Source organism: Marmota monax, unplaced genomic scaffold, assembly GCF_021218885.2.
Source record: "Marmota monax isolate L192 unplaced genomic scaffold, Marmota_monax_Labrador192_F-V1.1 WCK01_AAM20220418_F8-fsc00033, whole genome shotgun sequence".
Taxonomy (NCBI): domain Eukaryota; kingdom Metazoa; phylum Chordata; class Mammalia; order Rodentia; family Sciuridae; genus Marmota; species Marmota monax.
Genome location: NW_026694282.1, coordinates 7,958,326 through 7,973,169, shown reverse-complemented (window position 1 = coordinate 7,973,169; position 14,844 = coordinate 7,958,326). Strand labels below are relative to the sequence as shown.

General features: G+C 35.5%; 1 pseudogene; it reads left to right on the top strand.

Moving 5' to 3' along the window:
• The first annotated feature begins 253 nt into the window (after positions 1–253).
• On the top strand, positions 254–1,038 carry LOC124108813 (NADH dehydrogenase [ubiquinone] flavoprotein 2, mitochondrial-like; annotated as a pseudogene).
• Positions 1,039–14,844: the final 13,806 nt, after the last annotated feature.

Sequence of the window (14,844 nt, the reverse complement as noted above, 5' to 3'; positions counted from 1 at the left end):
TGTTTGTGGGGGTTTGTTTTTATTCATATAGTGATTTTCATCTTAAATAATTTCATTTTAAAGCAATTAAGTATACTACATTGGTATTTCTATTTTATCCCTAATCAATTGGGGGTTTTAGCTGGCAAATTCAGTTTTGTTAAGAGCCCTTAAAGCCCTCCGCATAGAGAACTGCGCACCAATCTGGTCGCGATGCTTGAGTTTGGGAGCGTGCATGCCATGCGTCCCAGGCTCTCTCGGGATTATCGAGATTATGGTTTGGTTTGGCGAGGCAGCAAAAGGCAAATCATTTAGTCCGCTGAGTTCTGCTCCTTGGTGCTCGGGGGGCTGGCCTGCAGGCCTCACCGCGGGGTGGAGAAGACATAAGGAATTTGATAAGACAGCTGTACAGAATGGTGCTGGAGGAGCCTTGTTTGTGCACAGGGATACTCCTGAGAATAACCCAGCTATCCCATTTGATTTCACACCAGAAAACTATAAGAGCATAAAGGCAATTATAAAGAACTATCCAGCAGGGCATAAAGCAGCAGCTGTGCTTCCAGTCCTGGATTTGGCTCAAAGGCAGAATGAATGGTTGCCCATCTCTGCTATGAACAAGGTTGCAGAAAATTTACAAGTACCTCCAATGAGAGTATATGAAGTAGCAACTTTTTATACAATGTATAATCGAAAGCCAGTTGGAAAGTAACACATTCAAGTCTGCACTACAACATCTTCAAAACTCTGACAGCATATTGGGAGTCATTCAAAAGAAGCTTGGAATAAAAGTTGGGAAAACTGCACCTGACAAACTTTCACCCTTATAGAGGTGAAATGTTTAGGGATCTGCGCGCATGCACCAATGGTTCCAATAAATGTCAATTACTATGAGGATCTGACACCAAAGTATATTGAAGAAATATTGATGAGCTCAAAGCAGGCAAATTTCCAAAACCTGGGCCAAGGAGTGGATGTTTCTGTCATGAGCCAGCTGGAGGTCTTACCTCTTTGTCCTAACCACCCAAAGGACTTGGCTTTGGTGTGCAAGCAGGCCTTTAATTTATAATCAACTGTAAATATGTTATTGCAGAAATAAAATATTTTATTTATATTTTATATATATATATATATATATATATATATATATATATATATATATATATAGCCCTTAGAAGCAATACAAGGAGTTCCAATTCTATCAATTATCCAGGTATTCTACATTCTATTCTTGGATCAAGTTAAATTGATATAGGAAAGCTACGTATATGCATGTTTTAAGAGCCCCTACTGAAAATAATCTAAGATATTCAGGGTTATAAGTACATTATTGAATTAAAAATGTTAGTTTGTAATGTCTATATGAATATAAGTACAATTTGCAATCTGAGTTTAAGTCCCTCCCAGGACTGACTTCATCGATTGTATAGTGAGTGATGTACAGTTATTATTAGGATATTTGTTCTGAGTTTTGGCTGCTCTGTGGTATAACACTTTTTATATTTGGGGAATTCCTGAATTTTATTTGTATGGTTGGCATGCACAATTCACTACAGCAGCTCATAGTGCCAGATATTTACTTTCCCTTCCTCTTTTGCACAGGAACACAATATAGGTTCTACCAATCAGAAGCTACATGAAACAAGGGTTTGAGAGAACATCCGCTCTGTGGAAAGGAGAAGTTTTATCTTCAGACCAATTCAAAACATACTTCAGTGCATTTTCTTAGCAACTTAGCCTTGAGCCTGCAACTTCATCCCTCCTAATAGATTCTGTGAATATCCAAATGAGAAGATTTACTTATGACTTTTTTTATTTTTGAACTTTATGTTTGTATTGTGGTTAAAGGATTAAGTCTCTTTAAAATTTTTTGAGGTATGATATATATCCCAAAACATCATCCATTCTTGTAAATGTATCACGTGTTTTTTGGGGGGGAAGAAAAGCATATTTTGTTGTTAGTAGCTTTTGTTCTGTGACCAAAATACTTCTAGGAGGAAGAGTTTATTTTGGGCTCATGGTTTCAGAGGTTCAGTCTATGGTGTGCCAAGTCCATTATTCTGGGCCCCAGATGAAGCAGAACATGAAGTGAAATAGTGTTGGGGGGGGAAGCTGCTTAGTTCATGACAATGAGAGAGAGAGGGAGGGGGAGACAGGGAGAGATGTGTCGAGGAGGAGGAAGAAGAAGAGGAGGAGGAAAGTGGGTGGAAGGAAGTGGGTGGAAGAAGAGGAGGAGGAAGTGGGTGGGGAGGGGAGGAAGGGGAGAAAAGAGAAGAAAAGAGGTGAAGGGGGGCTATAGGGAGATATGGCCTAGGCTATGCCCCCAGTGACTCATTTCCTCCAGCCATGCCCTACTTGCCTGCATTTGCCATCCAGTAGTCCATTCAAATGATTAATCCAACAAATGGATTAGTCTACCAATTAGATTATAGCTCAAAAAATCTAATCATTTCACTCTGAACATTCCAGTATTGCCTAATACAGGAGCTGTTTGGGGGGGGGGCAGTTTTAGATCCAAACTGTAACATTTTCTAACAGTTACATACAGGATATGCTTAATCAACTTTGCTAATTAAGTTGTTCAAATCTGCATCTAAACTTGTTTGATGCATAAGTTACTAAGAGTAAAAAATAAAAATCTCACTTTGTATTTTTATAAATTTCACTATGTAATTCTGTATTGAATCTGTACAATTAGTGTTAATAATATTAAGTCTTCTGATTCATCAACATGAGATTTATTTTCATTTATTTATTTATATCTGTTTAAATTTCTTTCAACAATATTTCATAATTTTGAAAATATAATTTTCAAAATATAATTTTTAAACTTGTAGTTAATCACATAAAATTTATCATTTTTTAATAGTGCTGGGGATAGATTTCAGGGTCTTGAATATCTAGGCAAGTGCTCTACCACTGAGCCTCCACATTTTTCATCTTAACCATTTTAGATGTACAGGTTAGTGGTTTTAATCATGTTCACATTGCTGTGCTTCACATCTCTCTCCAGAATTTCTTCATCATGCACAACTCAAACTCCATACCCATTAAGCAATAAGCCCCCATTTCCTCCTCCCAGATCCTTGGCAACCAGTATTCTATTTTCTGTTTCTATGAATTTGACTACTTTTAGATATCTGATATAAGTGAAATCGTACAGTAATTTTCTTTTGTTTTTTTCATTTATTCCTTTTTAATTTTTCAAAAATTGTATTTATTTACTTGTAAATTTTGAGACAGGGTCTTGCTAAGTTGCTTAGGGCCTCTCTAAGTTGTTGAGGTTAGCTTTGAACTTGTGATCCTTCTGCCTCAGGTTTCTGAGTCACTGGGATTATAGGCATGTGCCACCAGGCCCAGTTCCATTTTTTTTTTTCTATTTTTTTGTGACCGTTTTCACCTAGCACAAGGTCCTTAAGGTTTATCCATTTTGTAAGATGTGACAGGATTTACTTCCTTTTCAAAGTTGAATAATATTTCATCTTATACATGTAGTGCATTTTGTTTTATCCATTCATTCCTTGATCCACCTCTTGGCTTCTGTGAATAATGCTGTAATGAACATGGGTTTGCGAATACCTCTTTGAGATCCCGTTTTCCACAATTTGATTTTACATGCGTATCTAGAAGTGGGATTACTGGAACATATGGGAGCTCTATTTTTAATTTTTTTGAGAAAAATTTATTTTCTTTTTTGTAGTGGCTGTGGCACTATTTTACATTTCCAATAATACTGTATAAGGGTTCCAGTCTCTCCACATCCATGGTGTCATTTGATATTTTCTAGAATTTTTAAAAAATATTTTTTAAATGTTGATGGACCTTTATTTTATTCATTTATTTATATGTGATGGTGAGAATTGAACTTAATGCCTCACACATGCTAGGCAAGTGCTCTGCCACTGAGCCACAACACCAGCCTATGTTTTCTGACTTTTTAATAGGAGCCATATTAGTGGATGTGAAGTGATACCTCAAGGTAATTTTTTAAAGATTTTTTTGTTTGTTTTAATTAGTTACACATGAAAATAGAATGCATTTTGATATGTCATACAGAAATGGAGTATAACTTTTCATTCTTCTGATTGTACATGATGTAGAATCATACCAGTTGTATAATCATATATGTACATAGGATAATAATGTCTGATTCATTCCACTATCCTTCCTACCCCCGTGCCCCCTCTCCACCCTTCACTTCCTGTACCTAATCCAAAATTCTTCTATTTTTCCATAGCCCCTGCCTCCTGGTTATTGTGAATTAGCACCTGCATATCAGAGAAAGAATTCGGCCTTTGGTTCTTTGGGACTGGCTTATTTCACCTAACATGATATTCTACAGCTCCATCCACTTCCCAGCAAATTTGCCATAGTTTCATCCTTTTTTAAGACTGAGTAAAATTCCATTGTTTATATACACCGCAATTTCTTTATCCATTCATTTGTTGAAGGACATCTAGGTTGGTTCCACAGTTTAGCTCTTGCTATAAACATTGAGGTGGCTGTGTCACTGTAGTATGCTGATTTGAAATCCTTTGGGTATAAATTGAGGAGTGGAGTGACTGGGTCAAATGGGGTTCCATTCCAAATTTTCTGAGGAGTCTCCAAACTGCTTTCCATAGTGACTGCACCGATTTGAAGTTCTACCAGTGTACCTTTCCCCTCACATCCTCTCCAATATTTATTGTTGCTTGTATTCTTGATGATTGCCATTCTGATTGGAGTGAAATGGAATCTCAGTGTAGTTTTGATTTTTATTTCTCTAATAGCTGGAGATGGTAAACATTTTTTCCATATACTGTTAATCAATTGTATTTCTTCTTCTGTAAACTGTCTGTTCAGTTCCTTTGCCCATTTCTTGATTGGTTTATTTATTGTTTTGGTGTTGAGTTTTTTGAGTTATTTATATATCCTGGAGATTAGTGTTATATCTGAGGTCATATGGTAAAGATTTTTTTCTCCTATACTGTAGGCTCTCTCTTTCACCTCTTTTGGTAGATTGACTACCAAGTATTAATTGTTTCCTTTGTCATGAAGGTTTTTAGTTCGAATCCATCCCATTTATTGATTCTTGATTTTATTTCTTGCACTTTAAGAGTTTGTTAAGGAAGTCAGTTCCTAAACCGACATGGTGGAGATTTGAGGCAACTTTTTCTTCTAGTAGACACACGGTCTCTGATCTAGTGCTGAAGTTTTTAATCCACTTTGAGTTGAATTTTGTACAGCATGAAAGATAGGGGTTTAATTTCAATTTGCCACATATGGATTTTCTATTTTTCTAGGACCATTTGTTGAATAGGCTATCTTATCTCCAATGTATATTTTTAAGCACCTTTGTCTAGGATGAGATAACTGTATTTATGTGGGTTTATCTCTGTGTCTTCTATACTGTACTATTGGTCTACATATTGGTTTTGGTGTCAATACCATGCCATTTTTGTTACTATGACTCTGTAATATGATTTAAGTTTAGGTAATGTGATGCCTCCTGCTTTATTTTTCTTGCTAAGGATTGCTTTGGCTATTCTGTGACTCTTATTTTTTCGAATGAATTTTATAATTGCTTTTTCTAGTTCTATGAATAATATCATTGGAAACTTAATAGGAATTGCATTAAATATGTTTAATGCTTTTGGTAGTATGGCCATTTTGACAATACTAATTCTGCCTATCCAAGAGCATGGGAGATCTTTACATCTTCTAAGGTCTTACTCAATTTCTTTCTTTAGTGTTCTATAGTTTTCATTGTAGATTGACTACCAAATATTTTATTTATTTTTTGAGGCTATTGTGAATGGTGTGTTTTTCTAATTTCTCTTTCAGTGGATTCATCCCTTATATATAGGAATGCATTTGATTTATGGATGTTGACTTTATATCCTGATACTTTGCTGAATTCATTTATTAGTTCTAGAAGTTTTCTGGTGAAATTTCTGAATCTTATAAATATAGAATCATGTCATTGGCAAATAGTGATAGTTTGAGTTCTTCTTTTTCTATGTGTATCCCTTTAATTTCTTTCTTTTGTCTATTTGCTTTGGCTAGAGTTTCAAGGATGATGTTGAATAAAAGTGGTACAAGAGGGCATCCTTGATTTGTTCCAGTTCTTAGAGAAAATGTTTACACTTGTTCTCCATTTAGAATGATGTTGGCATTGGTTTTGGCATAGACAGCTTTTAAAATGTTGAGGTATGTTCTTACTATCCCTAGTTTTTCTAGTGTTTTTAACATGAAGGGGTGCTATATTTTGTTAAATACTTTTTCTGCAGCTATTGAGATGAACATATAATTCTTGTCTTTAAGTCGGTTGATGTGATGAGTTACATTTATTGATTTCCATATGTTGATCCAATCTTGCATCTCTGGGATGAAACCCACTTGATCTTGGCGCATTATGTTTTAAATATGTTTTTGTAGGCAATTTGCCAGAATTTTATTGAGAATTTTTGCATCTATGTTCATTAAGGATATTGGTCTGAAGTTTTCATTCTTTGATGTGTTTTTGTCTGGTTTTGGTATCAGGGTGCTACTAGTCTCATAGAATGAGTCTGGAATAATTTGAGGAGTATTGATGTTAATTCTTCTTTGAAGATCTTGTAGAACTTGGCTGAGAATCTGTATGGTCCTGGGCTTTTCTTGGTTGGTAAGCTCTTGATGGTGTCTTCTATTTCTTTGCTTGAGATTGATCTGTTCAAATGTATGTCCTCCTGGTTCAGTTTGGGTAGGTCACAGGTCTCTACAAGTTTGTTGATGTCTTTAAACTCTTCTGTTTTATTGGAGTATAAATTTTCAAAATAGTTTCTAATTATCTTTTGTATTTCTGTAGTGTCCATTGTTATATTCCTTTTTCATCATGAATTTTATTAATTTGAGTTTTTTCTCTCTCTTCATTAGCATAGCTAAGGATTTGTAAATTTTATTTATATTTCAAAGAACCAAATTTGGTTTTGTCAATTTATTGAATTTTTTGTTGTTGTTGTTTTAATTGCATTGATTTCAGCTCTAATTTTAATTATTTACTGTCTTCTATTGCTTTGGTATTGATTTGTTCTTCTTTGCCTAGGGTTTTGAGATGTAATTTTAGGGTTTTTATTCATTGATTTTTCTATTCTTTTAATGAATGAGCTCAATGCAATGAGCTTTCCTCTTCATACTGCCTTCATAGTGTCCCAGAGATTTTGATGTTTTATCACTATTCTCCTTTAGCTCTAAGTATTTTTTATTTCCTCCCTGACTTCTTTGGCTATCTATTCTTCATTCAATAGCATATTTAGTCTCCAAGTGTTAGAGTAGCTTCTAGTTTTTAATTCTATCATTGACTTCTAATTTCATTCCATTAGGATCTGATAGAATGCAGGGTAGTATCTCTATTTTTTTTTTCTTTTTCTTTTTTTGTACTTGCTAAAAGTTGCTTTATGGCCTAAGATATGGTCTATTTTAGAGAAGGATTCATGTGCTGCTGAGGAGAAAGTGTATTCTCTTTGATAAATGAAATATTCTATATATGGCTGTTAAGTCCAAATTATTGACTTTATTATTTAGTTCTATAGTTTCTTTGTTTAGTTTTTGTTTGGCAGATCTATCCAGTAGTGAGAGAGGTGTGTTAAAGTGACCCAGTATTATTATGTTGTGTTAGATCTGATTCTTGAAGTTGAGAAGGGTTTGTTTGATGTATAAGGATGCTTCATTGTTTGGTACACAACTATTTATGATTGTTATGTCTTGTTGATGTATAATTCCTTTAATCAGTATGAAATGTCCTTCTTTGTTCCTCTATTTGACTATGGCTTGAAGTCCACTTTATCTGATAAGAGGATGGAAACCCCTGCTCGTTTACACCATCTATGTGAGTGATACACTCCCCCACCCCATCCTTTCACTTTCAGTCTGTGGATGTCTTTGCCTATGAGGTGAGTCTCTTGGATACAGCATATTATTGAGTCTTGTTTTTTAATCCAATCTGCCAATCTGTCTTTTGATTGATGAGTATGGCCATTGATGTTCAAGGTTATTATTGAGACATGATTTGTGTTCCCAGTATTTTTTTTTTATTTCTGGTTTTTAATTTGACTTAGTTTCTGCTTTGATTGACTATTCCTTTAGTGTAGTTTCTCCTTTTCCTGGTTTTTACTTTTTTTTTTTTTTCATTTGCTCCTCATGGAATGTTTTGTTGAGAATGTTCTGTAGTGTAGGCTTTCTCTTTGCGTATTGTTTTTATTTTTGTTTATCATCAAAGTTTTTATTTCATTTTCTGAAAATCTGAAGATAATTTTGCTGAATGTAAAATTCTTGGTTGGTACCCCATTTTCTTTCAGAGTTCGGTATATGTTATTCCAGGACCTCCTACTTTTGAGAGTCTGGATTGAGAAATCAGCTGAGATCTGAATTGTTTTCCCCTATAATAATCTGACATTTTCCTCAGGAAGGCTTTAAAATTCTATCCTTATTGTGTATGCTAGGTATTTTCATTATAATGTCCCTTGATGTAGGCCCATTGTAATTTTACACATTCGGGGTCCTGTAAGCCTCTTGCATTAGACTTTTCATTTCTTTCTTTATATTTGGGAAAATTTCTGATATTATTTCATTAAAAAGATTGTGCATTCCTTTGGTTTGTATCTCTGTACCGTCATCTATCCCAATAAATCTTAAATTTGGTCTTTTCATGCTATCCCATAATTCTTGGAAGTTCTGTTTATAGTTTCTTAACATCTTCTCTCCACGTTCAACTTTATTTTCAAGATTATATATTTTGTTTTCTTTGCCTGAGGTTCTGTCTTCCAAGTGGTTTAGTTTGTTGGTGATGCTTTCTATTGAATTTTTAATTTCGTTTACTGTTTCCTTCATTTCAAGGATTTTTTTCCTCCAGAGTTTCTATCTCTTTATTAAAGTGATCTTTTGCTACCTATATTTGCTTTCTTATATCATCTTTTACTTTGCAGATTAGTTTAACTATGCAATTCTAAACTCCCTCTCTGACATTTCTTCCACTATGGTATGAATGAATTCTGTTGAGTATCTTGTTTGCTTGGGATGATTGTTCTCTTGCTTATTCATGTTCTTTGTCTACTCATCTAAGAGTATGGATTTGAGGCAGTAGATTTTCTACCCTGTGGACTTAGAGTGTCTCTGAAAGTTTCTAGTACTTCACTATTTAGGGGAAGACAACTAATAACAACAACCAATGCAAATATTATGCAGCATTAAACCAAATTTCTATTACAATATCCACAGTATTAATTATCACAATAAACAGAAATGATTAGTTATTACCTATAATAAAAACAGTACATTTGCAAAAGGGTTTACATTTTCAAATGATGGACAGGGAAAGAACAGAAATGATAGAGGATGTGATTATTGTGAGGGAGGAGGAGAAGACAGAAGTAAAATGTTAAAGGAAAAGTAAAAGAGAGAACAATAGAGATTGGCTGTTAGCAGAAGAAAAGAGAATCAAGGGGAACAGGAAAAAATATATCTAAAGTAAAATTTTAAATAAAAAAATAAAAATAAAAGAATACAAAATTAAAATACACTAATCAAACATCCTAGTTCACACACACACACACACACACATACACATACACAGACAGACACACACATAATTCATGCCATATAACTGGCTTCAAAAATGCTAGAAATGAGAAGAAAAAAAATAGAAAACTGTATAAATGTCCATGTACCATTAAGGTCATGATTAAACAGTGAAAAAGAATTTAAAAAAAGAAAAGAAAAAAATCTTCATGAAAAGGTAAATAATTCTTTCTGTGGGAGCTCAAAATATTATCAGCTTCTCAGCAGTTTTAGGTGGGTCTTCTGAAGTGTGATGCTCCACCCTCTGGATCACTGGAGTGAGAGAGGTAGTCCCATAGGCAGAACTCTTGCATGCAGGGTTTAGGGTTAGACAGGCTCCAGCCTCTTCACTGAATGCTAACTGGTCTGGAGATTTTAAATCAGCGCACCTCCACTGCTCAGTACTTGCTGGGCCACACTGGAGGACTTTACCCCAGGGGTCCCCTGGGTTCCACTCATGTGGTGGGGGAAACAATTTTTAGTCCCCTACATTAGGTGGCTAAGGGAACAAAGCCCCAGGCAATCCATACCACCTGTCAATCAGCGGGGTCTCTTGAGCAATCCTGGTAGGACATGGATCTCAGCAAGATCCCCTGGCCAACCCAGGAGGACAAGGGACTCTAAAACCTCCCTTTCCTGTCCCAAACCCTCTCTTCCTGCCCTAAGCCCAATAAAATTCCAATCTGGCTGAGCCTGGGGGCAATTGCCCTGAACCCACTCTGTTGGACTGAAGGGTCTTGCCCAGGAGTTAATCTCAATAAAACCTGTTCAGCTGCTTATAATCTTCCTCCTTTTGATCACAGGTGCCTTATCTTACATCCTACATCACCTGCAGACCCCATGTTTCCTGGGCTTGGGTTCAGTCTCTAAACAATTTCTCCCATCATTACCCTTTTGAGTTCCCAGGCAGATACATCTCTCCCAGCAGATCTTGCAAGCAGTCAGATTAGAGCGGGAGGGTAGACCTGGGTGGGCTTCTGCCACCAGTTGTCCCTTGTGTAAACCTCTCTCTGTAAGGTCCCTTAGCATCTGGGGGGCCATCGTAAGTAACAACCACCATTTTCCTGCCCAAGGGCCATATTATCAGTCCCTCATACAGCTCCACTCTTAACTGCTGCATTCTTTCCTACACATTAGGACCCACCAGGCTCTATTAGGACCTACCTGGCTCTAATCCCTGAGCCTCCCCCATAAAAGCCCCAGAACTCAAGCTTGTGTTGCTTCCCTTCATCTTTGGAGAGATGGCCTTTATTTGTCAGCTCTGGCAAACAAACTGTCCTGTGTATCTCTGCCTGTTCTCCGTCTTTATTTCTTGCTCACTGTCTCCTGGTTCCTTGCTTTTCTTTCATTCTCCACATTTGATTTTCTTCTGATCACTTAAACACACTCTTATGTCTTGCAGTGCATGTTTACTTGACCTGTATTTTGAGCCAAACAGGTTTGCGGGAATCGACTTCCTCAGTTTTTGGACCCCCAGGCTGCAGCTTCAAAATGGTTTCTTCCATTGTCCTCTTCATGCCCTGGAGCGATGGTGGCTTCTTTCCCCACACATGGATATTGTTCAGTGCTCCCTTCAGGTTTGTTGGACAATGTCCTTTGTCTCTAAAGGCTCCCTACCCAGACATACCTCAGGCCTCCCCCAAATATAGGTTCTTTTAATTCCCTTATCCCTCTACTATGGTCATGGAGGGACCTCTCTAGTTGGAGCTTCCGGCTGGGCTGTGGCAATGGCTGTGCTGCTAGGGATTTTTTCCTTATTTTATTATACCCAACCTCCTGTGTCCCTGTTCTTCTTTGAGTGTCCAGTTTTAGGTTCCAGTAAAGCACGCCCCCCCCCCCAGCTCCCTTTTTGCTCACCCCCCTTGCTATCTGTCTGCTTTCTTGGTTTTACACCACAGAGCAGCCAGGAACACAACATCCTCTATTCTACCACTTGGATCTCCTCTTTATTCTTTCTTAACTTAGGCAGTTACAGATATAAAATTTTCTTGGAAGACTGCTCTTGCTGCAGCCCAAGTTTCTGTATGTGTCTTCATTTTTCATTTATCACAAAGAATTTTCTAATTTATCCTTTCTTCTTAGACCCTCTGATTATTTAGGAATGTTGTTTAATTTCTTCATACTTATAATTTTTGATTTCCTTATTTCTAGTATTTTTCTGTGATTGAAAATTTTATATTATCTCTATCCCTTTAATAGTTTAATTATTTATACCCACCATACTTCAAATTTATTGAGGTTTCTTTTATTTTCTTTGGTCTATCCCCAAAATGTTTATTGTGCACTTGAGAAGAATGTGTATTTTGTTCATAGTTCACAGTGTTCTATAAATATGTTAGCTCTGGTTGGTTTGTAGTATTGTTCAAGTCTTCTATTTCTTTGTATTCCAGCTAGTTGTTCTACCCTATTCAATACCAACTGAAAGTGGGGTATTGAAATCTCTCCAATTATGATTTATATATTTCTCTCTTAATTTCCCTTAATTTTGCTTCATGTATTACCATGCCCTGTTATGATGGTAATGCATGTGTTTTTATGTGTTATATGTTCCTCATGTTTTGACACTGCTATCATTGCAAAATGTCTCTATTCCTAGTAACATTCAATGTTTTTTCCCCCCCAATATTAGTATAGACACTCCAGTTTTCTTGTGGTTGTTATTTGAATAATTAAGTCATTTCATTTTCTTTTACTTTAAATCTATTTTATTTTAAATCTAAAGCATGTTTTCTGCAGAAAGTGTACATATATATATACATATTATATATAATTTTAAAAACATAAATATAAAATCATATATATAATCTAAAATCCAGTCTGGCAATCTTTGCCTTTCAACTGAATTATTTGATCTGGCCACATTTAATGTTATTAATATAGACATAGATTTATGTCTGCCATTTTATTTTGTTTTATTTGTGTCTCATGTCTTTTTTTTTTTTCAATAAATGAACATTATCTCAGGTAGCATTTTTATTTCTGTAAGACTTTTTCCTATATAGATTCTTAGTAACTTTCTTAGTGTTTGCTCTAAGGTTTAATATGTACATCAGCTTCAGGTTTATATTAATTCTTGAGAAAGCATTATTCTCACATAGCTCTATTCCCTTTCCTTTGTGGTTGTATATATGGTAAATCTATAAATGTTGCAAACTCAACAATACATTTTCATATTATTAATTTGTATCTTTTAAACAAGCTCAGAGAAAAAGGAGAGCAAATACATATTTATAACTTTTGTTATATTAACCTTCTGTTTTATCACTACTGTTTCTTTTTATTTATTCTTGTGTATACCAGTTACCATCTGGAGTAATTTTGTTAGCTCAATACATCTTTGTTCTTACCTTCCTCATGTGGTATTATAGAAAAAACATTGTCTCTGTGATGATAATTCTTGTAGCTGGGTGATGAGTAGGGGTTCATTATACTATTCTTCGTATTTTGTATATATTTCAAGTCAACTTTCCAATTCCTGCTTTAGTCTTTTAATCTTGATTCTTGGAATTTGTAAACTCAAGTGAGGTTGCAGAGAGAACAGCTAATGAATACCTCATCACATTCCGATGTGTAGACTTTTAAGGCTGAATCATTTGTAAAACTGGGGACATAGTTTGAAAACACTGACAATTTCCTGTTTATCTTCCTTAAATGAAATCATCCACTTTTTTTTAATTCTGAAAAACTTTGCTTTGTAACAAAATACTAACAAAATCAGGCATAGTTTTTGATCTTTGTACTTTTTCAAAAACCATTTCCTCAAGTTCCTGTTATTATGACTCGTGTTCCATTTTCATGATTATTCAGTTTAAACATCTTATTGGCTGCTCAATTATCCATCTGGGAAGCTATAACAAAATATCTTGGCTGGGAAAACCTATAAACAACAGATATTTATTGCTCATAGGTAGGAAAGTTGAAGGTCAAGGCAGCAGCAGATTAAGTGTCTGCTGAGGCCCACTCTGCTTCATAGATGTCTCCTCTCATGGGAGAAGGGGCAAACAAGCTCCCTCAGGCTTCTTTCATAAGGGCATTGATTCCATTCATGAAGGAGGCTTCCATGTGTGAATTTTGGGAAGACACAGATACTCAGACCTTAGCAGCTATTCATTAAGTGTATAAGGAATGAAGCCAGGACCATATGAATGACATCTAAACCAGTTTGCAATTTATAGGAGCCTGTAATTTATATAGGAATTTCCTTGAGGAAATTCTCCTTGTAAGATAGATTACCTGACAAGTTGAGTGATCAAAGATGGAAATAACTGTCAAGAAAACCGAATACATATTTAAAAAAAAAAGAGAGAAAAGTCAATTATCTCCATCTTAGGTTTTCCTTTTTAAACCTACTACATTCTCATTACCCATCAGCTCTAAGGTAATGGGGGCATAAATTGGGAAAATTGGGGTGAGGGTCTAGTAACATTAATTAAGGCACCAACATATTCACTTGATGAATAAAGCATATTCATTCCTTTTTGAAAAGCAGACTTTTGGTTTCTGCCATGCCAGGTCACCAACATCTTTATCATGAATTGAGCTGTTAACAGAGATATCAGGCTTACAGCCACCTGGAGCAGGTCCCATATTGCCTCTGGGGTTCTTTATCATAAAGACTATAGTCACAAAATATGAGAACTGGAGAAGCTTTGATACATATGTAATCCTTGTTCCACTCATCCCTCCTCTTTCTCCAATCTGGTAGGAAGCAAGGGAAAAAGAGTTACTGCTTGCTCTATATTACATAAAACAGATCTTGGCATAAGTTTCATAATTTAGTTTGCTTTTATCCTCTGTAGCTAGATGACTGTAGGATGCTTCAAAGTAAAAGTGAAAAATAAGCTTTGTTCTTTAATAATTATTTTTTAGCCCAGCAGCAATATATGAAAGTTTGTACATAACATTTTGATGACTAATATCAGTGTATATATGTATATGGAGGGACATGTTCCCTGCATCAACAGAATAGATAATAAATGAAATGAAGAAGTCTGTGATACAAATGACATTTTGATGAATGATCAAATACACAGACATGCAGGCAAAGCGGGGTACAGGAAGTAGTTTCATTTCTTCATTTGAAAGCAGATAGTTTTTAACATTGTAGTTAAAAGGAGAAAACGTTTCATTTATCCTAGTGGAGGAGTTACAAGACTGAAATCAGACAATGCATTGAATAGTTCATCAGGTTTTTATTGAATACCTAATGTGAGTCATCTTCTTTTCCCAAATTCCTGTTCTTCCAGTTTTCATTATCCGGTTAGGGAGTAAGAATTTGTATATGGTAAACCACAT